Below are 26,598 nucleotides of genomic sequence, written 5' to 3'. Positions count from 1 at the left end.
GTTCTGTTGTACACTGCTTAAAGTTGCCTATTCCGTAACATGCCTAACCCACCTGTAAGTAAACATTCTGTAACAGCGCCACAATGCCTTTGGGCCGCTTGGCGCTTTATAAAATAAATCATTGGGCAACACTCTCATGTGACTTTTTCATCACCACAACTCCTTGCACCCATGTTACCGCTAGGAAGGAAACATACCATCACAGTGTGACGAATCAACTTCCTGGGCAGCAGTGGTCCAGGGATGAATATCAGTTTCTAAACCATCAATCTGCCCCACACCTCTAGTACACCAGAAGGGATCCGAACAGATTGGAAACACAAGTACATTATACATTTCCTTGTTCAATTTTGGTAAACTGGACGGATCGGCAGGCTTATCTTCGCAAGGTTGTGGATCGTTGGTTAGTTGCAGCGCAGCAAAAATACAATTATTACCCAATGATAAAAGGGACTTTCCAGTCAAGATTGTGTAAACATATCTACTTTTATTATTATTATTATAACAGACAGTTCTAGCGCACTATAAAATAAATACAACCTACACTGTAAAGGAACACAGAGGACAGACAGTTTCACAAAGGAAAGGGATGCACTCTGGATACTGACAGTGACAGGAGGGTAGTCGGTAAAGCAATCAGTCTTAACTGTTCAAGGTTATTTCGGTTTCAGCACCAAGGGAGCAAGAGTTAATAAATGTCAGTAGGGGCCTTTGGAGAAGGACCAGGGGGACGGAACCATAATGTACTTGGTGCTTGAGATGATCTTGATGCTCGACAGCGTCGAGTCTATCCCAGGACACTTTGCAGCTCCTGCAACAGAATTCAAGGTGGGAGACAGCTGTGGGTATCGGCAAACAAGGCGGGACAGACGGCTGCAGGCTGGCCTACACGGCAGCTCAGGGTCAAGAATCGGTCTCTCTGTGCTGGTTGGCGCATCTGGAATGCTGGTCGAGGCGTCTCAGACGGCTTTAGTGTCTGCAGCATGACAACAGTCAGTGATGCAGCCGGTCACGGTTCGAGTGCTCGACTGCCTCGAAAATGTCCTTAAAAGATTGACGCTCATTGATGCTTGTTGTCGCACTCCTCATAGCTACTTCGTTGAGCACATGCCGTCCTTTAAGGTGCATGGTCCAAAGCTGAGGAGAGTGCTTTCAGGCAACGGCCTTGTCCTTTAGTCAGATACTCTCTGGCACTTCCCACCTAGGAAGCTTGCTGGCAGAACCTAGCAGGGCATGCTGTGTGCTGGCTGGGTACCGGTTTTGGAGCTGCTCTATGGGCCCTCTGAGTTTGGTATCTCCCTCTGTTCCCTGGGAGATCTTTAGGGGAGGAATCTTGCTTCCCTCTTGGAAATCTTGTCCTTCCTTCACTGGTGGAAGCTGTAAGGCAGTCTGTACCTTCAGCCAGTGTCCAAATGAGTCCTTCTTTTTTACTCCTTTCAAAGTCATTGGATGATCTGCCAGAAGAGGTGCTCAACCCTCTTTTAAAGCCAAATGAGCCCCAGTGATTGGTGCAGGCTAAGCCTACCTTAATGAACCAATCCTAGGTCCCCAGCAGCAATCTTCTGTTATGTGTGAGGTCATAACCTGAGTGCTTTGCAACAGGAAAGGCATGACAACATGTTCTACTTAAGTCCCACCCATCTTCCTGTCTGATGTGGATCAAAGTGCCCCTGTTTATTTGAGCTCTCTGTGGCTCCTGATCAAAGCACAGGTCGCCCTTGAAGTTTGTGGTGAGAACAGACATTCTGTCTCCATCAAATAACATACTACTTCCCTCTGAAATTGGCCCCCCTGCAGGGGTTGCCGACTGTAAACAGTTGTCCCATGACATGTCGTTCACTGCCCTTCATACAGAGGAGTGGGAATTAGTTTCAAGATAACACTTTGCATATCAAAGAGGTGTTGGTTTCCTGTTCCTTTGTCAGTTGTGTGATCAGGCGTCTCGCAGGCATGTTTGAATTTACTGTCATCAGTATGCACTGCCACCAACAGAACTTTGACAAATGACAGGGTGGATCCATGGAGCTTTTGATATTTTATTAGGCTGGCCATGTCAGGAGGAAGGTTTGTTTGTTTGATTGTTTATTTATAATGCACACCAGACCCGAAGGTATCAGGGCACAGGAACAAGAATATTTTCAGTTTACAAGGTTACAAAAATGCAGTACAAGTACAATGAGAAGTGCAGTTATATAGTAGTGACAAAGATACAATGAGAAGTACAGTTAGATAGTATTGGCAGGCAGAGAAGTAAAGTATACAGTGTATATGATACAGGATATAAGTTAACAAATGCATAGTTATAGAGACAGTATATTACAGCAGTGGCGTAGATATATACAGTGCGTCAATAACAAGGCAGTAAAGTAGGGGAAGGTCCATCTAGGTGTTAGTGATAATTTTCTTTGAACCAGTTGATAATGTTCAGTCTAAAATTGGAATAGGTTTGGTCTGCTCTTAGAGAGGGGAGAAGGGAGTTCCAAAGTTGGGCAGCTTTAACTGGAAAGCTGTTGCCACCAACTTTGGTCATTTTAAAGGTAGGGACTTTCAGGCAGTTGGTGTAGGCAGTTCTGGTAGGTCAGAGGGTAGGCTTTCTATTGATCCTGTCTATTAAGTATTGAGGTGCTGTGTCGTTTAGACACTTGAAGGTTAATATGGCAGTTTTTAGTCTAATTATGTCAATGGTAGTGAGCCAGTTGGTCTGCCTACTTACCTCAGAGATATGGTCTTTTTTTGGAATACATAGAGCTGCTCTCAATGTGTTATTTTGCAGAATTTGAAATGTTCTGATAATGTATTTATTTGAGCCAAGGTATAGGGCATTGAAATAGTGCAATTTGGACAACACAAGTGCTCTGGCTAATGTGGTGCAGCTACAGTCCCCCACGAACACTTATGCCTGCAATCACTCTGCACTTGCCACCAGCTGTTCGTTCTTTTATTTATCGTGTTATTTATTATCCCATGTACTGCACTTTCCCCTCACCCTTCCCCCCTGCACTTTTCCTTTTCCCCCCTTCCCTTGCACTTGCACGATCAGAATGACACCTGGCCTAGTAAGATCATTGTCTGTCTTCCCTCTGTTCCCCCTCCCTTGCCTCATCGTGCCTTGAAACACTTGTGTACAGGCATGTTATAAATGCCATATCATATCATATCAATCATATCATATCTTACTTGTTGAGAGAAAGGGTCTGGCCGATCTAATCAGCTTACATGTGTAGGCTGTGGAGGATGCCATTGCGCTCACCTTTTTTGCCACGGTAAGGCTAGAGTCTAGGTAGAAGCCTAGGGTTTTTACCTCCTTGACAACCTTTATCGTCTGGCCATCTATGTCGAAGGAGTTGTATTTGTGGCCAAGTTTACTTATGTGAGTTGTGGTGCCCAAAATGATGAGTTCTGTTTTGTCATCATTCAGGCATAGACCATGGAGGGCCATCCATGCCTGAATGATGAGGTATACCCTATTTACCAAGGCCAAATCCTTATCATAATCCCCTGTAAGTGGTAAGAGAATCTGAGTGTCATCTGCATAGTTAGTGTAGGTGACACCAAGACAGTCCAGATCATCGAAAAGGGGCTGAGTAAATATGCTATACATAGTGGGGAAATGCATAACCCCTGGGGAACTCCACAGGTAATGGGAGTAGGGTCTGCTGCTGCTGTGGAAGAGAGGAGTCTCATTGTTCTACTACTCAAAAATGATTGGATCCAGGCTATAGCTTGTTTAGAAAAGTGAGCTGCTGAATCTAGATGGTTGCAGAGGACTTTGTGGTCCACCAGGCCGAACACTGCTGAGAGATCTAGGAGGAGTAGTAGGGCTGATTTACCTTTGTCTCTCAACTCGTCGACCTGAGCCTTAAGGTCGATGAGGGCAGTTTCCGTGCCATGTAGAGGCCTGAATAATGATTGCCTGACACTGAGGAGTTGATTCTGTTCAAGGAATTTCTGAATTAGGAGGTAAGCCACCCTGTCTAAGATCTTTAGAAGGAATGGCACAGTTGTGATGGGCCTATAATTGGTGAGTTTGGAAGGGTCTAGCGATTGTTTCGTGAGGAGTGGGAGGACGCAGAACTCCTTTAAGTTGCTTGGGATGGTACCAGTAGTTGCCTTCCCCCTTCCTGAGATGCTTTGATGTAACTGTGGCAGTCACATTCCAGCTGAACATGACAGGGTGACTGCGCCTGCAGGCTGTGTCTGTGTGGGGAGCATAGGAAAATGCACGAGGTTTAGGCCCACACATTTTCCGAGGTTCATCTCCCATCATTCAATTCCTTACAAAATATCAGAAAAGCCCAGGCGAGTGCACACCCACCCTGTAGAGTGTCGAATTCCTCACACACAGCTTTGTCTCCATGGACATCTTTTGGGTCAAAAGCAAGTTGCCTGCCCTGCCTCGAGAAAGAGAAATAACTTTGTGGTTGGCGATGAATGAAGAGTCCAACGTCGTTCTGACTATACTCGCAATTTTCACCCACTGTGTTGCTTACTTTAACAATATATAAAGTTTTTATTTTCTGTGTGTGGGCATTATTCCTCATACAATGTAATAGTCTGTTATCCTGTTTGTTTCACCAAGAATACCCCCTCCTGGGAGCTGATCATGACTTCTGGACCAAAGATATGAATATGTGATTCAAAGAAAGCTTAAGGAAATCTAGTTTGTGTATGTTTGATAAGGTCACTTCATCCTGACCTTATCCTGACCCAGGGCTATGAGAATCCCCATTTAGAACCTGACGATCACCACCATGTTTGCAGTGTACTCTTTTGTACACACAGAATGCACTTGAAAGTTGCACATATGCATTACAAATCCCCCCTTTGTGAACACTATGAGTAAATGGGCCTCATTACACGGATGGCGGTAAGGATTTACCGGTGCCGGTAAAATACCGGTACCGGTAAATCCTTACCGCCTTACTACGAGGTCCCTTTGCGGGTTGGGGGATTTAACACCTGCTTTTTGCAGATGTTAAAAACCAACATGCAAAGGGACCCAGGGAGCTAATTACGGTACCGCAATTTGCGGTACCGTAATTAGCGCCTTCCCCATTCCCATAGAGCCCTATGGGCCAAAAATGGGAATGGGGAAGGGCAATGGTGGAAGGGGGAATTACCGCCCCGCCAACCTTGGAATGGGGCCGTAATTCCCCTTTCCACCAAGGCGGTGCCGGTATTTTACCGGCATGAACCATGGCGCTTATAGCGCCATGGTTCTCCGCCATCCGTGTAATGAGGCCCAAAGTCTACGTTTTCCAGGCACATGTCAAACTTACGATTGATTAAAAAAAAATATAATCCTGCCACTACTTATGTTAAATATCAAATGAAAATAAACGCACATAGAGATATAACTTGGAAACACAACTATATGCTATGATCCTATGGTGCTGTTGTTTTACAAAGCATCTTTCAATGTGATGTCACCATTAAAAAACGCTTTTGTAAATCAGACCCTGACCCTGTCGCCTAAAATCTTTGAATATTTGCTTAGTCTCTCGCATCCATGCCAACAAAATATAACAAAGCAACATGTTTTTCTTGCTTTAATGATACATTTGCAACTTACCATATTTTTATTTGCGCTTGTGTGCTATAATACTTGTCTCTCATCCAGGGGAGAAGTCGAGTATATATCACATGGTTTACAATGGTATATTCTTTAGGTAAACAATATTAGAAATTCATTTATCTCTAACTGAGCCCGCAGGAGGTGTGAGAGACAGTCCTTATTGTAATGCAAAATCTATACTGTGGGCAAAATATTTCAAAACATGTATTCCTTATGGTGCAATTTATTCAGTGATATTGTCTTTGAAATAGTATGAGTGATTATCAAAGAAACTGCCTGCTTCAGCTGTAGCCTAGCAGTGTGCTACACAGAAGATAAACAGCTCTAACTGCTTGTTTGATCACCCCTGAGAGGTCAAACGTGTACTGCCAGGGGTAAAACAACATTTCTGGATGACAAAGGAGAACATTTAAGAGCTGCAAGATATCTGATCCTATCATTAGAATAAGTGACATGGCATCTAGCAGATTGTGGCTATCAGTAGAATACGGGACAACCACAGCGATCTGCTTGAAAAATGGTCGCAGTATTTTTCTGTGCAATATGTCTCAGAGAGTCTCACCTCGCTACAAAAAAATATAGTACTAACACGTGTCTTTCAGAATGCGATTTGTGCCTAATAACACAGCTTGCCATGCAAATCATAAGGCCGGTAGGCGCAGTAATATGGCATATTTTACAGCGTATTGATAAATTGAGGTAGAAAGAAAGAAAGAAAGAAACGAAAACGGAATTGAGTACATTGAGATTGATGAGAAAGGAATTTTGTGAACTATAAATTGAAAGGAAATAATCAAATTAAACGTTTGCTCCACACAGAAGAGAGTTCCTATTTTGTGTGCATATTGCCGGAATAATGCATTGAAGGAGATAACTAACTGTATCAGATAGTTTCAATCCGTAGGCATTTGAGATGATCGCATAAATGAATGTGTAATTCTAATGCTTTATGCAGAAGTATGTGATACACCGTATCTAAGCATTTATTAAATGCACACAACGGCAGAGAAGTGAGCGTGCAATCAGAAGCTCATCAACTGATGATGTATAAAACAATCCAATTGCCGTTTGACAGCACAATATATGTATGAACGCAAGATTGTCTTTTTGTTTTAAAACATGGCATTCAGGGCCTAATTCACAGAAGCTTTGTATAATGGCAAAACCCCATTGGAAATCGCTCTGTGAATAAGGGCCACATCCCTCACTTCCTTTCCTTGAGGTGAGGAGCAGAGGAGGGGCATGGGAAGGAGACAAGATCTCTGCCATGTATTCACCTTCTATCCTATTGGTGGGGCTCATTTTTGGCCCAGTGCACCATCAATTCAAAGTATAATCTTCGTGCGTAGGACTTTTACGCTTTCAATGAATGGAGTGCACCATTGTTGTTCAATTGTAGCGCGGAGAGGAGGGGTGGAAAGCAGCTTGCTTTCCCTCTGCTCCCTTCCTCTCCACCATTAAAATCCTTCAGCGTCCACTTGCACTTTCCTACGGGTGCATATTCTGGGGGTACACACGTTTATTTCACCAGCAAAACGCTGACGGACCACATAGGGTGACATTTTAAAGGCTGCCTGACATGCGTTTATGGCAGGCAGAGTGCAAAAGGGGAGGACAAAAGGCAGGGTACATTCTTGTATGCCACCTTTTGCCCTCCCATTTGAACCCCACTGTGCAAATGACAAATATCTGGTGGTGGGGACCCGTTTAAGTTGTAGTGTTGACGTAACAGGTCTCTGCCACCAAATTACAAGTTCTTTGAAAATAAGCTCCAGTCTGTTTCATTTTACGTCTACATGAGATGGGGCCTCATTACGACCCGTGCGGTAAGTGAACAACGATGCCGGTAAAGGATTACCGGCATCGCTTACCGCTTCGGCCGATTATAACACGATTATCTGCTATTAGCGGCACCGTAATTAACAGTGCCGTTAATAGCGCCAGGAGCGCGGGCACGCGACCAACCATGGCGCAAATACCGGCATGGCGCAAACAGGGGAACATCACAAGTCAAACAACGCACTACTGAAGCCCGAAAAGTACCTTACCGGCATGGAGCTAATTCCGGTGTTAAGACGGATTTCTGAACTCTGTCCTGGAGGGGCAGAGGTTCAGAAGGCCAGCCTAGTTTCTTAGAACAGGGTAACCTCTGGACAAGCCAGACCAATCAGGGTAGCGATCGCGGCGGTCAAGACTAGGTCTCAAGATTGGTGAGGGTTACTGAAAGCCCGCAATGAGCACACAAAGCAAGGACACTTACAAATTACTCCAAGCAGGTGTTATATTAAAAATATATACACAATTATTACAAGGCCTTTGTAACATTGACCGTAACGAGAAATCACAATAAAACTCAAGTAAACCAACACATACCAAACCAATACAATATATATACAAATACAAACGAGTCTAATGAGTTAGACGCACAAAATGTGTAGACCACCTAGATGGGGAGGAAAACAGGCAGTGCGAATAATAATTAGACCCAGTCCACCTTCAGAGGCACCTAACTAAAAGGAAGTCCAAGCCCTACAAAGAGTGGAGCCTGGTGCTCAAAAGTACCTGCACACGCTGGTGTAAACAGACAAAAGGGGAGTCTCTTCAAGGGAATCGGGCAGTTTAGTTCGATGAACAAATGAAGATGAACAGAGCTCCGCAACTCAAGCGCAGCCTCCACTGGGGGCAGAAGCAGAGCGCGAGTACGGAATGGCGTGCTGTTAGACACAGCGGGGAAAAGCGATAGGTTACTGCAGGAGGATGACCAGTTCCTAGCGATGCTATTCACCGGTCCCCGATGCAGGCAGACCCAGGCTTCTCCGCATCAGTTTCAGTGCTGGCAGGTTCAGATACTAGCAGGGGACGTCTCGGCGTCGTGTAGATTCCGCAGCAGCAGAAGTTGAGTTGAGGATGTCCCAAACGCAGTGAACCCGCACAGTTTGTTACCACAGCAAGGCAACGGAGCGGCCGTGTGTATTTCAGCCCAAGGTACACTACTCACTTCAGACCTGGGAATGCCAAGTGTACGAATCGTGTGAGAGTGACAAGGACCTGTAATACAACACAACCTAACGGCGGTTACAGAGCAAGACTCCTGGGTAGGCTGGTCAGTCTGCTGGATGGCCCAGAGACACTTCCGAAGGCTTACGTGCAGGAGATGGTGAAGATGCCGAGAATAGTTGTTCCCACTATTCCAAGGGCCGAAGTACCAGTACAGGCCTTCTCGTTCGATTTGGGGTAGAAAGGGTTTCACAAGGCGACAGCAGTGCAGAGGAGCAGTCCTTCAGCGGGTCACCAGCGATTCCTCGGTTCAGCCTCGTGGTTGCAGGATACTTGGCTCCTGCATTCCTTTGTTCGTAAGAACTCAGGAGATCGACCTGGTAGTGGTGTTTCCAGCCCCCTCTTATCCACGGTTCCCTTCGCGCCAAAACGGAGGGGACCCAATGGGAGATCCGCTCATAAAACACTCACACCATATGTGGACCTATCACGGACCATGGGGGTCCCAGGCATTCACACCACCCTAGACTCTCTGGCACCCAGGATGTGTATTGGGACCAGACATCCCAGCCCCCATCCTGGAGGCACACACCAGGCCTGTAGAAGCCTGCGAAAGCATCTGTGTTTCGCGGGAAAGTACATGCCCAAATAAGGAAGGCCCCGGGTCGGCTCGACCTGGGGGAGGTGAAGGGGGCAAGACGGTCAGCGGACAGGACAAAGAGCCTCGTGGTCTGCCCATTTTGGAAGCCAGGCCACCATTTTGGGCTAAGAGCGGGAAACGCGCTTAAACGCCAAAAGGAGCTCAAAAACACAAGAAACGATTGCTGCCACCAATTCCGTCCGTGATTCACTTGCACCGTTCATTTACAATCCAAAGAGAGCATCTAGGGCCTGTAGAAGACTAGAGACCCAAGAGAGCAGTAACTTATCTTACAGTGCCCTCTTGTGCCATGTTGCGCGAAAGCTGCAACATGATAAAGAAACTACAGAAAACAACGTTTCCCGGTACTGACTGTCTTAAGGGCATGTCAGTTTCCCCGTAAGAATGGAGCGAAAGCCCAGAGGAGTGCGGCAGAAGGCTGCACTTCTCTGGCAAAGTCTAGATCGTGGTGAAAACAACAGCAAAAAGTTTAGGGGTTGCCATATGGAAGGAAAATTACCCACAATTAAGAAATCTTTCCTAACACTCGCCCCTCCCAGACTATGGACAGGGGGAACTAATCCACCCCTGGATGAATCTCGTGTTCAGGTCGGTTAAACATTCTGGACAACCCATCAGCATTGCTATGTTGGACACCTGGCCTATGCTCAATAGTGAAGTCGAAGCCTTGTAGAATTATGGACCACCTAAGCAACTTTGGATTCTCTCCCTTCATGTTCATTAGCCACTTTAAGGGCTTATGGTCAGTTTGCACAGTGAAGTGGGTCCCATAGAGGAAGGGCCTCAGCTTCCGTAGGGCCCACAAAACAGAGAAACATTCTTTCTCCACTGTGGACCATCTGAGCTCTCTGTCCTTAACCTGGCGACTAATAAAACCAATAGGGTGTTCCTTACCCTTCTCGTCTACTTGCGATAGTACAGCTCCCATCCCAGTGTCAGAGGCGTCCTTCTGCACAATAAAAGGTCTTTGATAATCAGGGGCCCCGAGGACAGGGGCCTGGCACAAGTAGTCTTTTAAGCCATTGAAGGCCTTCTCACACTCGTCGGACCAAGTTACCTTCTTGGGTTTCTTCGGAGTAGTGAGGGCAATCAGAGGGGCAGCTATGGTGCCATAGTCTGCCATGAAATTGCGGTAATACCCCGTGAGTCCTAAGAAGGCTCTCACTTGGGTCTGTGTAGTGGGGGTAGGCCAGTCTTGTACTGCTTGTAATTTACTGGGAAGAGGCTGTATCCTCCCTCCACCTACTTCATGTCCAAGGTAAACCACTGAGCTTTGTCCAATCTGGCATTTACTAGCCTTTATGGTCAAGTGTGCTTTCTGAAGAGCCTGCAGCACAATCCCGAGGTGTTTCACATGGTCTTCCCAGGTGGCACTGAAAACTGCTACATCATCCAGATTTGCAAGACAGAATTCGTCCAACCCATTCAACACATGATTCACAAGCATCTGGAAAGTGGCAGGTGCATTTTTCAACCCGAATGGCATTACCCTGAATTGGGAAAGGCCGTCTGGAGTAGAAAACGCTGTCTTCTCCTTGGCATGTTCTGCTAAAGCTATTTGCCAATAGCCAGCAGTGAGGTCAAACGTGCTGAGGTACTTGGAGGCACCCTAAGTATCCACCAGCTCATCTGTTCGAGGCAAGGGGTGTGCATCTGTCTTGGTGACAGCATTCAGAGCCCTGTAATCCATGCAGAACCTCAAGTCAGAAGTGCCTGCCTTTGGAACCAAAACCACAGGGCTGGACCAAGGACTACTAGAGGGTTCAATCACCTCAAGGTCTAACATCTTGTTGACCTCGGCCTTAATGTAAGACCGTACTTTGTCTGACATCCTGTATCCCCTACTTTTGGTAGGTACACTGTCTCCTGTGTCTATGTTATGTTTGCACCAAGGTGTCAAACCAGGCGACTGTGAAAACAGGGGGGAAAACTGCCTAAGCAAACTTTTCACCTCAGCCTGCTGATTAGAAGTCAGGTGAGGGGCCACTCAGACACCCTCAAAGGAGCTATCTGAAGGACCGCTTTGGAACAGGTTGGGGAAAGGTTCAGACTCCTCTTCCTCAACATCTGAAGCCAGTAGCAGTGCTGCGATTTCGACTCTTGGGACGAAAGCCTTCAGCCTATTTACGTGGAAAACTTTTGGAGCCTGTCCAGGCCTTCCAAGGTCCACTAAATAGTTAACCTCACCCAGGGGCTCCACCACTGTGTAAGGGCCTGACCATTTGTCCTGTAAAGCTCGAGGCCTAATGGGATTCATGATCATGACTTGCTGACCAGGTGTAAAGTTGATGAGGGAAGCTTTCTGGTCGTACCAATGTTTCACCAGCGCTTGTCCTGCCTTCAATTTATAACTAGCCAAGCCCATCCGAAGTACCAACCGTTTTCTAAGCCCCAGCACATAATCTACTACGTTGGAAGTAACCGGGGGAGTGGGCATCTCCCATCCCTCTTTGACTATGGCTAAGGGTGCCCATACAAGATGACCAAACAGAAGTTCGAAGGGGCTGAAGCCAACTCCCTCCTGTGGTACCTCTCGGTAGGCAAACAAAAAGCATGGTAAAAGAAGATCCCATTTTCTTCTCTGAGGCTCTTCCAGAGGCCCAATCGTGCTCTTTAACGTTCTGTTAACACGTTCCACCAGACCATTGTTCTGGGGGTGGTATGCAGAAGAGAACTTGTAGGTGACCCCACATTCTTTCCACATAGCCTGCATATACTTTGACATAAAGTTGCTGCCTCTGTCAGACACAACTTCTTTAGGGAAGCCAACCCTAGTAAAGATGCCAAGTAACGCTTTTGCAACTGACTTGGCAGTTACAGTTTTCATTGGGATTGCCTCAGGATATCTGGTATCATAGTCGACTAGCACCAAGATTAACCTATTGCCTGAGTATGTCTGCGGGTCGAGGGGACCAACGATGTCGATCCCTACCCTTTTGAATGGTATTCCTGGTATTCCCACAACTGGGAGTGGTACCAATGGAGCTCGGATTGTTGAGCCACTCTTACCAGATAACTGTCAGGAGGCACAACTCCTGCAGTGACTTTCTACTTGCACCCCCATCTTGGGCCAGTAGAAGTGCATGGATAACCTTTGCTTGGTTCTCTTAATACCAAGGTGACCAGCAAGGGGCACTTCATGCGCCAGCTGCAGGAGGAAGGGTCTTACAGCAAGGGGAACCACCAACCTCCTATGGTCTCCTTCTGTAGACTCTGTGGGCTCACTATACAGGAGTCCACCTTCCCAATAAATCCGATGCTTCCCAGGAGGTTCACCCTCAAGCTGGGAGAAGGCCTGTCTCCTCAGGCCTTCCAGAGATGGGCACTCACGTTGGCCTTTACTGAATTCTTCCCAGTCAGGACCACCTTCTACTAACAAGTCTTTTAGTTCCGGATAGTCGCTGGGGTCAAATACTTCAGGCATCGCCACCTCCTCGTCAGGCCCGGGCGATTGACCAACTTCCTCCACCGCGGTGGTAGGCAAGTTTGGGGGAATGTTCTCTTTCCCTCGTCTTGACTTGCTTTTTCCTTTCGCCTTGGGTTTCCCCTTCAGCTGGGGCGGCGTATTGGCCTTGGCCAATGCTGCCCGTGTTTGAGACCATGTGCAGGGTCTGTCGGCAGTGTCTCCTACGAGCCCTAAAGCTCTGAGATCATTGCCTAACAAGACCTTTCCCGGGACGTTTCTCTGAATGTTCACTGGAATCCTGACTGCTGTACCATTTAAAGTAAGATTTACAGGTATTACTGGAAACATGCCAGGTGGGCCGTCAGCCAACTTAGTGGGCATCAGAGTAGCTCTGGCAATTTCCTCTGAGTCTAGCAAGGTAGAATCCACTACAGTTCGACTGCACCCACTATCCCTAAGAGCTGGAGTATCCACTCCATTGATCAGCACACTGTCTTTAAAGTAGTGCTTGGTATTATCTGGAATCCTAGCATAAGCCTCTGCGACTTTAGGCTCCCAGGAACCCAGGAAAACTAAAACTACCTCAGCTTCTATCCCGCTGGAGAAGGAGTCTGAGGAGAAGGATGCTCCTATAATCTCTTCTTCCTCGTAGGAGGAGAAGGCCAGATTAGCGGAGTGGACCCCCAAAGGTTTAACCTTACACCGGGGATCCCCCTTCACGTGGTCAGTTGCTCCACAAGCAAAACAAGATCCATTGGGTCTGTTTACATAGGGAGGCTTATTGTAACCAGAGTTCTGTTTCGGAGGCTGACCTCCACTACCCTGTGAGTTCTCTTGTGTCTTACCCTTATTTTTCTTTTTGTGGCCCTTTTGAGAAGAAGATTTATCAGATTCTCCACCCTCCTTATCTTTGGACTTTTTCCCTTCCTCCTGCTTACCAGGATGAGTTTTGTCCTTATGGGACACTCGATGTGACACCCATAAATCTGCGGCAATGGCAAGCTTCTTAGGATCTATCTCCTTCGAATCGGCCAAATGCTGCTTAAGCTCCGGGGAAGAAGATGCAAAAATATGTTCCAGCATGACAAGACTTATCATGCCTTCAAAGGTAGAAACCTTATAAACTTCGACCCAGCCAGTCAAGTTTTTTAAGGATTCGGTTACATAAGATACCTCAGTACCACCTTCTTTTTTCTTATACTCTCGGAATCGTTTTAAATATTGGGCAGGAGTCTTTCCAAACTTTAAAATGAGAGTTTGCTTTAACATTGTGAAATCCGCTCGCTCAGCCTTCGACATTTCCATAATGGCACTGCAGCCAGAATGGGGCAGTCTGCTGAGTAACCAGGAAATCTTATCAGCATTGTCAACTTGAACTTCACATGCATACTCAAACGTATTCAGCCAGTCCATAATGTCATTCTTTTCCTCATACACACTGATCAGATCTTTTGGAAACCGTGGATGAGAGGAGGCCCCAGACCCATGTCCAGGACCCGTGGATCCATTTGCAACCTGAAGCTTGGCCAGTTCCAACTGGTGTTCCCTGTCTTTCTGTTTTTCGGCCTGTTCGATTCTTAGTTTGGTTATGTTGAACTCAAGCTCCTTCTGCCTAAACAGCAGCTCTTGCTTCTTGAATTCAAGCATGGCCTCCCCATCAACACTGGCAGAGGAAACATTAGACATCTCATCCTCCCTTTCCTCGTGGTCGCGGTGGGCCAGTGCAGCGGCAGAACCGTCAGTTCTACCAGTGAGAGCAGCCCCACCTCCTTCTGCACTGTTCTCAGAAGTTATAGCGTCAAACTGCGCTTCTTGCCACGCCACGATTCTTTGGATCATATCCAATTTGGTGCCTTGAGAGGAGACACCTCTCTCCGCACATATCTTTTTCAATGTTTCGGATTTAGAAGCATTTAAAGTTAACAAGGTATTTGTTTCCATACTGTTAGATAGGACTATGGCCTTTTAAAAGTTATACTACGACAATTCACTACGTGTCCTGGTAGGAATCACTTGAAATGCCTTCGCTCGTGCGCAACACTGGATACCTTCATTCGTATCCCACCGCTGTACACCAATTTGTTAAGACGGATTTCTGAACTCTGTCCTGGAGGGGCAGAGGTTCAGAAGGCCAGCATAGTTTCTTGGAACAGGGTAACCTCTGGACAAGCCAGACCAATCAGGGTAGCGATCGCAGCGGTCAAGACTAGGTCTCAAGAAGGGTGAGGGTGACTGAAAGCCTGCAATGAGCACACAAAACAAGGACACTTGCAAATTACTCCAAGCAGGTGTTATATTAAAAATATATACACATTTAGGCCTTTGTAACATTGACCATAGCGAGAAATCACAATAAAATTCAAGTAAACCAACACATACCAAACCAATACAATATATATACAAATACAAACGAGTCTAACGAGTTAGACGCACAAAATGTGTAGATCACCTAGATGGGGAGGAAAACAGGCAGTGCGAATAATAATTAGACCCAGTCCGCCTTCAGAGGCACCTAACGAAAAGGAAGTCCAAGCCCTACGAAGAGTGGAGCCTGGTGCTCAAAAGTACCTGCACACGCTGGTGCCAACGGGCAAAAAGGGAGTCTCTTTGAGGGAATCGGGCAGTTTAGTTCGATGAACAAATGAAGATGAACAGAGCTCCTCGACTCAAGAGCAGCCTCCACTGGGGGCAGAAGCAGAGCACGAGTACAGAAAGGCATGCTGTTAGACCCAGCGGGAAAAGCGATGGGCTACTGCAGGAGGGCGACCTGTTCCTAGCGATGCTACTCACCGGTCCGGGATGCAGGCAGACCCAGGCTTCTGCGCGTCAGTTCAGTGCTGGCAGGTTCAGATATGTGGGATGTTTTTACCCATGCATCCAAGCCCTACCACAAAACTGTGCAGTACTGGCATTGAAAACATCATTATGGCCAGAACTCCCCAGAAAGTGCACAGGGAAAACATGAAGAAAAGGCTGCCACCCATTTTTGCCTATGTTTATGAGCACAGGAGGGCACTGCCTAAAACCACCATTGGGCTACACACACAGTAGCCTGAACCATTGGGAATGGCTATGTTGATTGCCAAAAGCAACCCAGAACAGTTGGGAATTCATTTTCTTGATGTCAAAAATTTGCTAAAATCATGGGCACGAAACCACCAAACAAAAATTCAACCCTGCTTGAGTGTTCTACTTTATTCTACTATAAGGATTCCCATCAAAACAATGTTAAGCAAGGATCATATACTATCAAGCAAAATCCTCCTGTCAAATTCAAGACAACTCCTAAACAATGGGTGCAGTACCAGCTTTGGACACAAGCCGGCGCTAGCGGTCTAAACTCTGACAGTAGAACTGTACTTCAGGAGTTGCCAAAGGATCCTGAGCCAGCAGGAAACTTCAAAGCCTTTTGGTTAATTAAAATTCATAAACACCTGCTGTTCACAGAAGACAGGCTGATTCAATTAAGTCCAAGAGGCTGGGAAACCTTCTCACCTCAGAACTCCACACAAGAAGCCAGGAGATCACATGGACATGCTAACCAAATGCAGAGTGGCCCCCTGGCCTGCTGACCTCAGCCGACACATTAGACTCTTTCAATTGAATGGAGTATGCTGATTTGGGTGTGGACTGTAAACAGAGCTCTGCCTGGCAGAAGAGACATGTGATCCCTGACTCCCCCAGTTCCTAGGGGCGGGCCAGACACTTTTTGTGAATTGAATTGAAGGCAAATATATGTTTTATAAAAACACTGATAACTAATTGCAACCAGATGACAGGAATGCACAATTTGGAGATCCTTCTTAAAATGGAATATGTCCTACAATTTGATTCTAAACTCAATTCCGTACGATGTTCTGAGGCGAAACCCCATGAATTATGGAGATTGCAGACATGGGGTTCACGCTAGAAAAATGAAAATTTACTGGAATATGTGTAGAAAGGCGGTGTACATTTGTGCCATTTTTGGTAAACGTCCGATATTGGTAAACCAACTAAAAACGAAAATAAGTTGTCATTTTTGAATGCAAGCTCTTAGGAATATCAGAGTTGAACAAGAATGTACCTTAAGTCATCTGCAATCTGTACATGTAATGTCAACCACTTGTGTATCTGGGAAATGTGTTTAGTTATGAGAATGATTTTCTAAAGCAAAAGCAAAGGGGCATTTCTTCAATAGATTGTAAAGGGCAGCGTCACTCTGACTCACAACTCAGTTCCCCCAATCAAGGGAGAGCCGAGGAACTGGCCAATGATAAGTTGAGAGGGTTGGGCATACAGAACGAGCCGACCCACCCACTTTCTAAACACATGAAAGGAGACTGTGCAGGACAGGTAGGGACATTCACTTTCCACTTTCTTGCGGGACGCTTTGCCGAAGAGACTCCAGACTTCAAATCCATCAATCTCCAGAGACCAGAACTTAACTCCAGAACTTGTAGCAGAAAGGCCTGAATCCACAAGCTGAATCCTTTTTCAGCAGGCCTCCAAATCATTTGCAAACTATTCAACAGCCGGCCGAGCTGTTTGAATTTTTGCCAAGAACCTTTGGCAGAACCGGTAGCTGACCCAGAAGGCAGAATTATCCAGAGAGACCAGAGATCCAGAGAAACCAGACTCAGACCAGATCCCTGTGCAGTGCTGAGAGCTGACCCAGATCGCTGTGAGCAGAACCAGAGAACTAGTACCCAGTGGCGAGAGAACCGCAGCCCATCCTGACCCGAACCATGACGAAGTCGCATTCATGTCCAAAATATAGTGTGAGTACTCAGCCAGAACTGTGCAAAACAAATCTCTTAGGTTAAAATAGTTTGAATGAGATTATTTTAAACTATCTAGAACTACACCATAGCATTGTGTGTCCTTTTGATTCAAAGCTGAAAAATTGTCATCTGTCATTTTGAGCTTTACTTTTATTTTGAGAATCTACTGTCACAAAATCGTCCGTATCTCCGGAACCGTTTGTCCTAGGAACGAAATTTTACTTTCTGCAGCTAAGATTCTAAGATTTCCAACGAGCCTAAAACCATCTTTCTACTCCTTATACTTCCTCCGTAATTGCGCTCGACGCACCCGACTAAATTGCTGCGATTTGACATTTTGCTTCATTCCAGCCACGTGTAAAAATATTTGTTTTTTGCTTCCATTACGGAATTCCGTTTTCAACCTGGTAACCATCCCTGAATCATTGATAGGGCTGGCCTGAACTGATTTAAAGTATCTCTCACTCACCCTGAACCTCCTATAGGGAATTAAATGCAATCTGAGTATATTTTTCACTTCATTGCCACCACATTTAAAAGGATTTTGCCTGTGTTTAAAATCATACCTGTTTTCCTCTAAGCTCGCTGGGGGGAACTGGAACTTTGTATTGCATTTGTGTGTATTCCTGAGAATTGTGTGTTACTTACATCTCCTTACATTGCATAGGGGGGGAGTGAATTGTCAAAGAAAAAGTGATCACATTATCTTTTGCTGAAATCATATCAAGTTTATTTCTGTACTGCCTTTTATTCATCTTTGCATCTCCTTGAAACCATAAAGCATTCTCTGATATCTTATTCCCCTGTTCTTAGTCATAAGTCACCAGAACTGTGCTATTGTAGGATTACCTATTGCTGATTACTGCTCATATTCATAAGTGTGATATAAATTATTAATTTATTATAAAAGTGTGATATATATGTATATTGTTTAACTCTCAAATAAACCTTTTAAATTTGCAAAACAAACTTACTTCTTGGCTCAGTGGGGTCAGGGGGATTCTAAGAGAGGGGTGTTATATAAGGGTTGTCATCCAGGTTACACGAACTGGATATAAAAATATATAAATAAGGGCTTCCCTTGGGCATCCCAGACCAGGCACTGACTTAGTGGGATTGCTTGATTGGAGTAATTTAACAGATACGAGCAAGGGACGTCTCGGCATCGTGTAGATTCCGCAGCAGCAGAAGTTGAGTTGAGGATGTCCCAAACGCAGTGAACCCGCACAGTTTGTTACCACAGCAAGGCAACGGAGCGGCCGTGTGTATTTCAGCCCAAGGTACACTACTCACTTCAGACCTGGGAATGCCAAGTGTACGAATCGTGTGAGAGTAACAAGGACTTGTAATACAACCTGACGGCGGTTACAGAGCAAGACTCCTGAGTAGGCTGGTCAGTCTGCTGGATGGCCCAGAGACACTTCCGAAGGCTTACGTGCAGGAGATGGTGAAGATGCCGAGAATAGTTGTTCCCACTATATCAAGGGTCGAAGTACCAGTACAGGCCTTCTCGTTCGATCCGGGGTAGAAAGGGTTTCACAAGGTGACAGCAGTGCAGAGGAGCAGTCCTTCAGCGGGTCACCAGCGATTCCTCGGTTCAGCCTCGTGGTTGCAGGATACTTGGCTCCTGTATTCCTTTGTTTGTGAGAACTCAGGAGATTGACCTGGTAGTGGTGTTTCCAGCCCCCTCTTATCCACGGTGTGCCAAAACGGAGGGGACCCAATGGGAGATCCGCTCATAAAACACTCACACCATATGTGGACCTATCACGAACCACGGGGGTCCCAGGCATTCACACCACCCTAGACTCTCTGGCGCCCAGGATGTGTATTGGGACCAGACATCCCAGCTCCCATCCTGGAGGCACACACCAGGCCTGTAGAAGCCCGCGAAAGCATCTGTGTTTCGCGGGAAAGTACATGCCCAAATAAGGAAGGCCCCGGGTCGGCTCGACCTGGGGGAGGTGAAGGGGGCAAGACAGACAGCGGACAGGACAAAGAGCCTCGTGGTCTGGCCATTTTGGAAGCCAGGCCACCATTTTGGGCCAAGCGCGAGAAACGCGCTTAAACGCCAAAAAGAGCTCAAAAACACAAGAAACGATCGCTGCCACCAATCCCATCCGTGATTCACTTGCACCGTTCATTTACAATCCAAAGAAAGCATATAGGGCCTATAGAAGACTAGAGACCCAAGAGAGCAGTAACTTAGCTTACAGTGCCCTCTTTTGCCATGTTGCGCGAAAGCTGCAACATGTTAAAGAAACTACGGAAAACAACGTTTCCCGGTACTGACTGTCTTAAGGGCATGTCAGTTTCCCCGTAAGAATGGAGCGAAAGCTCAGAGGAGTGCGGCAGAAGGCTGCACTTCTCTGGCAAAGTCTAGATCATGGTGAAAACAACAGCAAAAAGTTTAGGGGTTGCCACATGGAAGGAAAATTACCCACAATTAAGAAATCTTTCCTAACATCCGGCATCGCGGACCACCCGTTAACAGCCATGTGTAGTGTTCCCAACTGCCACAGGTGCACACAATCAGCACAGGTGGAGGCAATACAGACTGGGCCAGCACAAAAGGAGCACACCCCACTCCTTCCCACACCCAGTCACACTCCACAATGATTCCAATACTACTAGCAATGCTGGGGCTGGAGGATATGATTGCTGTGGAACTGCTGCAACAACAACAACAACAACAACAACTGGCAGCACATAGGAGATGCAGGAGGAGAAGGAGGGTGAGGCAGGGCCAGCATGCCCCACCAGTGCAGCCAGTGCCACCACGCAGGCAGCCCCCAATCCCTCGCATCTGAGCCAGTCCATTCAACCTAACCCATGAGCAGATTCACACCCTGTACCGTCTGGACCGGGACACCATCACCACCATTGTGGATATGATACATGATGACATTGTCAGCCTGATTGAATCACGCACCGCCATCCCACCCCTACTGAAGGTAGTGTCTGTGCTCCACTTCCTGGCCACAGGCACCTACCAGCACACAGTGGGGCACATGCATGGCATATCACAACCATTATTCTCACGTACGCTGAACCAAGTGCTTGATGCCCTCCTGAAGCACACAGGCAACCACATTTACTTACCATGGTCTGCCCAGGAGATCTCAAACACCAAAGTTGGTTTCCATTCACTGGCCGGCATCCCTGGTTGCATTGGCGCCATCGACTGCACCCATGTGGAATTGGTGGTCCCACATGCCATGGAGGTAGCGTACCGCAACCGTAAGCTATACCACTCAATCAACGTGCAAATGGTATGTGACTCCGACAAGATCATCACACATTGCTGTGCCCGATACCCCGGATCAACCCATGATTCAATGGTCCTGCGGAACTCCACGATACCACGCTACATGGAGCGACATGCAGGGCCGAGATCCTGGCTTCTCGGTGAGTCGCATGTTAGGCCCATGGAAATGTGATGTGGGTAGGTGTTGGGGTAGAGATGCATACTTCACCTGGCTGAGATGGGGGGTAGAGATGCATACTTCACCTGGCTGAGATGGGGGGGGTAGAGATGCATACTTCACCTGGCTGAGATGGGGGGGTAGAGATGCATACTTCACCTGGCTGAGATGGGGGGTAGAGATGCATACTTCACCAGGCTGCGAGTGCCTGAGAGAATGGACCATGCTCATACCCCAAAGCAGCCCAGACTGGACCTGACACCTGGCCACATAATGAAAGATGAAAGCTGCCCTGACATGTAAATGATGCAGTGTCACAACCATTCCATAGCCATCAACATGTGCACTGTACCTAATCAGACCGTAACCCCCTCAACACAATGCAGCTACAAGCAACTACTATGGCCAATACACAGCACCAAATACCATCAACTGAAAGGACAGTCCCCCATTACTGCGTACATAGGAGTCACGTGAGGCCCAAACACATTAATGCACCACTACACTGACACAGAGGTCCAACAAAAGTGCATTACACCATTTGTTTTCCATAGTGACATCATCATGAGGCTGACATCAACGGTGGCAGGATGAAAGCATACAAATTACTATACATCAGCCAGATCATGGAAACAACCGGCATGGACTAACACAGTGCATGAGCACTTACAAGGAACTGGACCCCCCTGCGGCCACTAGTCAATGGCACGCACACTAGTCCATAAGAGGAATACACACATAGCAGTCACATCGTGTGTCCCCATTCATGTATGGGAATGTGGTTGCAATCAGGAAATCAATGCATGCTATGGTGTCATTGATCAAGGTCACATATGATGTGATGACTTACACTTATACATTGTTGCCCACATGCAGGTGATGCAGGCTATCTCTTGAGGAGGTGGCTCCTTACCCCTGTCCGGAACCCACAGAACAGGCACGAGGAGGACTACAATCGTGCACATACACGTACCCGTGTGGTGATTGAGCAGACATTTGGCCTCTTGAAGGCACGGTTTCGCTGCCCCAGCAGGTCTGGTGGGGCACTCCTGTACCACCATGAGAAGGTGGCCAAGAGCGTCATGGCATGTGTCATGCTACACAATATGTGCATCAGACGGAATGTGCCCCTGCCCTGTGATGCAGAACTGCAACCACCTGACGATGACGATGAGGATGAGGAGGGTGGGGATGGGGCAGCACCTCAGGGAGGCAGCAATGCACAGGAGGGGCGTGGCATGCATCAGACTCTGATCAACCAATGTTTCTAGCACACATGGACGTGGAGTGTGACATGGATGTGGCACTCCGGGCACTGGGTGTGTCAGAGACATGGACACTGTAGACTGTTCACCAATAAAGCACACGTACGCAATAAGCAATGTCCACACATGTGAATCATGAGTCACCAAAATGTGTATTAATGAACCATAACAAAGTGAACAAGCCCTCCACCCCACACACCCCTTCCCCCCTCCCCCTCAACTCCCCCACACACCCTCTCCCCCACCCCCTCAACTCCCCCACACACCCTCTCCCCCCTCCCCCCTCAACTCCCCCACACACTCTCTCCCCCCTCCCCCCTCAACTCTCCCACACACCCTCTCCCCCTGCCCCCTCAACTCCCCCAAACACCCTCTCCCCCCTCCCCCCTTGACTTCCCAACACATGGTGTGCAGTAGCGCGCACCAGTATGCAAGGCTGTGCCTACTGCCCCCCCCCTCCTCCAGCACCAGGTGCCCCCCTGTCCAATCTGCGCAGGTTCCTGCTAGACCGACGCACAGGGCTGGTCCGAGTAGAGCTGGCATTTGATGATGGTTCAGATTGTCCTGGGAACTGCGGTGGATGCATGTCCCACATTGCTGCCACCATTTCCTAGAGGACATGGCGCACTGCTGCAAGTTCAGCGCAAATGTCCTTTGAGGTCGACTCGATGGCTGTTTTTATGGATGCAGCACAATCCCTGATGTCATCCCTTGCACGGGTACATTCGGTAATATGCTGGGTCAACAGCCCTGTGAGTTCCTCCTGGCGCCTCTATATAGCCATGATCCCCTCTTGGGTGGTTGTCACTGGGGTGGAAGTGTGAGGCGTTTCCACCATGATTTGGTCATCGGGCACAGTTGGCGTAGGGCTGAAACTTGCCGGACATGATTCTCCAGGTGACAGCCCGTGCATGCTGCCGTCCACCACGCTGCATGCGGATAGGTGTGGTGAGTGGAGGGGGCCTGTGGCGGGTGTTGGGCCATGCAGCTGTACGTCGCCCTCGTTGTCCGATATGGCTACTGTGGCAGCTGTCTCACCGACTGTGCTGCTGCCAGCCGATGGTGTGCCCTCTGCCATTGCCTCCTGGGTGATGGTGGCTGGTGTGGGTGCTGTTGTGGGGGCCGTGGTGCACATTGATGCTGTGGCCTCTGTGGTTTTCTTGGCCTTCCGAGGTGGTGCAGGTTGGCCTCTGCCTCTTGAGGTTGAGGGGCGGTGTTCACCCTCCTCAGCCCTGGCCTTCTTCTGTGGTGTGGCACCGGTGTCCTCATCACTGCTGCCAGAATGTGTGCCTGTGGGGGACCAAAGGAGGGAGAGGGTTAGTCTTGGGTCTACGGGCATTGGGCATGCATTGGGGTGGCTGCATTGATATGGAATGGTAGATGATTAACATTGGGGGGAGTGACATACGGGTTGCCTCACTCTTGGGTGGATGATGCATGGAGGCGTCTGGGTTGCAACACAAATGGGGTGCATTATGCATGTGTACAAGGTGATGCTCTGCACTGCCTGTAGGCAGTCTTGTACTTATGTGTCTGGTGAACCCTGCTCTACATCATTGCACTGTCAGTTCAGGTGGACATAATCGTGGTGGTATTAGCATTCTTTAATTTGAGACACCTACCTGCATCGGCTGATGATGGGGCTCCTCGCTCCATGTCCCCGACTCCCTCTATTGCCTCAGTGCCTATGGTGGTGGCGCATATCTCCTCCCATGGTTGTAGTTTTATGGGCGACTCTGCCTGTTGCCATCCCAAGGTTGCGGTTGGCGGAGAGTATACTTCGCACACATAGACGTAGGTCATCCCAGCGCTTACAGCATTGTTTGGGTGTGTGGGGTGTGGTGCCAACGGCACTGACTTTCTGGGCGACCTCTGCCCAAACTGCTTTTTATGCTGCAGTGCTGAACAGGACATGTCGTTTGAGAACACCACATCTGCATGTTCCTGCAGTGTCTCTGCTAACATGGTGAGCTCCTCTCTGGAGAAGCGCTCTTTGCACAGGCGATCTCCCGTTTTTTTCACTGCTTTTGGCATCCTAAATTGCAACAGGTAATGGTGGAGGTGGGTTGGAGTTCTGGGGGTCAAATGGCTCCTGGTTCTGGTGGATGGCAATTGATTGTGTTTTTAAAGATGGCCGCCGTGCTCTTTCCCATTCCTGTGCGATGACGCTACTTCCAGTTCCGCGTATTTACGGTCACCGCTAATAGCGGTTACCGCTAATGCCGATGGCTTGGATGCCAGAGGAGCTATTTCCACTACAGACGATGCCGGAAAGGGGGATTTTTCGGACTTTTATGGCGGTGAGGTCATTACCGGAATGGCGCAAAGCTTGTGCCCGCAAACTCGTAATGGGCCGCTTTTAGCGGTCTGTTGCCAGCACAGACACGGTAATTGCGCCATGCCGGTAATGACCAGTACTTTCCGCCCAGGTCGTAATGAGGCCCATGTTCATGAAGAAATCCATCTCAGTTTTGCACCTGGTCAAGACCAGTTGTATTCCATAGGAATCCATTAGTAAACGCTGACTCTGAAGTGTATTTGCAGGCTGCCTTTCCATTTCCATGAGATGGGGTGGAAAGTGAAAGTGTAAGAGAGAGTTTGCTTACCTTTTACTCTTTCCTTGTCCACTCCGACTCGTGAACATTTAAAGTGCTAATGTTGGTGGCACATGGCATACAATTACTCTTTTTGTTGTTAAATAAACCTGATTGTGTAACAACAATTACAGCATCAATATGCATCAACAACACAGACTTACAGAAGAAGTTTGGCAAAACATCTCTGGCCTTCGATTTTCCCACAAGGCTGAATTCTGTCAAGTTCCTGGCTGGGACAGAATGTCAGTCAATTGGAAAGTACAAATTCTGCAGCATGTATATGCTTGTGCCCAGACAGTTTGATAACTGATAGTTGATTGTTGGTAGGGTCGCTCATTGGGTTTTTAGTGTTGGTTCTGTTTTGAGTGTGGAAACCCCTTTAGTTGCATACAGTCAAATAATCTAGCATGGTCCCTCACCGACAACACATTTCTACAAGAACAACTAAGAAAAGGAACATCCCCACCCAACGTTTGGAGATGCCAAACCTGCCAACACATCTGCACCAAATCAGCTGTACTAACTCCTGTGGTAGGCCAGAAGAAGGAGATGGACCAATAGGTGGCATTTATACAGGTGCACTTATTCAAATAATACATAAAAGTCCTAGCTATACCTAACAATAAGGTGTTTGCCCTACCTAACACAAAACTAACTCGGGTGCTCCTCATCAGTGAGGTTGTCCAAATCAACAGTCTGCCCTTCGTCAAAGAAAAGAGGCAACTCCCTTCTCCTGGACAGGCTTCTGTAGCCTTAACAGTTGTGTCTTATGATGGTTTCTGAGAATATTATTTATAAGTTCTTTTAATTCTTCAAGGTGGCTTTTACACCTCCTGGGCTCAGCCTTGTTTGCTGCACAAAATGTTACTTGATTCCACAAAAAAAGATTTGTTTCTTGATCCTCTTAAATCCTTGCAGTGTCTCCATATTTTCTTGAAAGTACCCTGGATGGCTTTCGGGGTTTCTTCACTTGGTTTGTTGCATTCCTCTTTTCTGAAATGTGTCTGACTGGTCTCTTGGCAGTCTCTATGCTCTTGCCAATATTGACACACATCAGGACGAGTATGATTGGTCCCTTGGTAATCTTTACCCTCTTTACAACATTACTGTGTACTGGGATGAGTATGTTGGGTCCCTTGACAATGTTCACTCTCTTTCCAATATTCACATATACTGGGTCGAGTATGATAGGTCCCTTGGGAACATTCCCTCTCTTTCCAATATGCAAATATACTGAGTTGAGTAAGATTGGTCTCTTGGTAATGTATAACCCTTCACAGTCCCATGAGGTGAGAGTGGGCAGGGCTTAGCAACTTCTCATGGATTTTTGTTACACATGCACAACCAACTGGGGGAATAAAAAACCAGATTGGCCAGTGAGAGCTGGCCCTTCCCACTAAAGGAAAGGAAGATTTAAGCAAGAAACAGAAAGTGTGGGTTATCCAGGTGAGATCAGTGGTAGAGAAGGATCAAGATACCAGCAGAAGGAAGGCAGGAGCAGTGCATGCATCTATTAGAAAAAAGTGAGTTATTGGCTAAGTGAGGGCATGGGTAATGCAATGTGAGTATGGATGTTTTTATGCCAAATGTTTAGAAGTTAGTGTATGGAGTGAATGTGAATTAAATGTTAAATGGAAAAGGAGAGTAGTAGTATGAGGAGGAAAGTAGGGGTAGGTGAGAAAGGAGGGCAGGCATACGCGGAGGAGGAGAGTAGTGGGAGGAAAACAGTAGTAGCAGCAAGAGGAGAGTAGTGATAGCAGAGAGAGGAGAGTAGTAGTAGAGTGGGAGAAGGAGAACAGTTAACATCAAAGGGTGGAGGCAGCAGGAAGGCAGAGTGAAAGATCTTAGGAACAGATTGTTGTTGGTGCGGATATGAGAGAAGAGAAAAGAGGGAGAGTAGAAAGGTGAG

This window comes from Ambystoma mexicanum, chromosome 4p (assembly GCF_040938575.1).
Source record: "Ambystoma mexicanum isolate Mex_15411 chromosome 4p, UKY_AmexF1_1, whole genome shotgun sequence".
NCBI lineage: Eukaryota > Metazoa > Chordata > Amphibia > Caudata > Ambystomatidae > Ambystoma > Ambystoma mexicanum.
The sequence above is the reverse complement of the archived record's forward strand: the minus strand, read 5'-3'. Positions refer to the sequence as shown.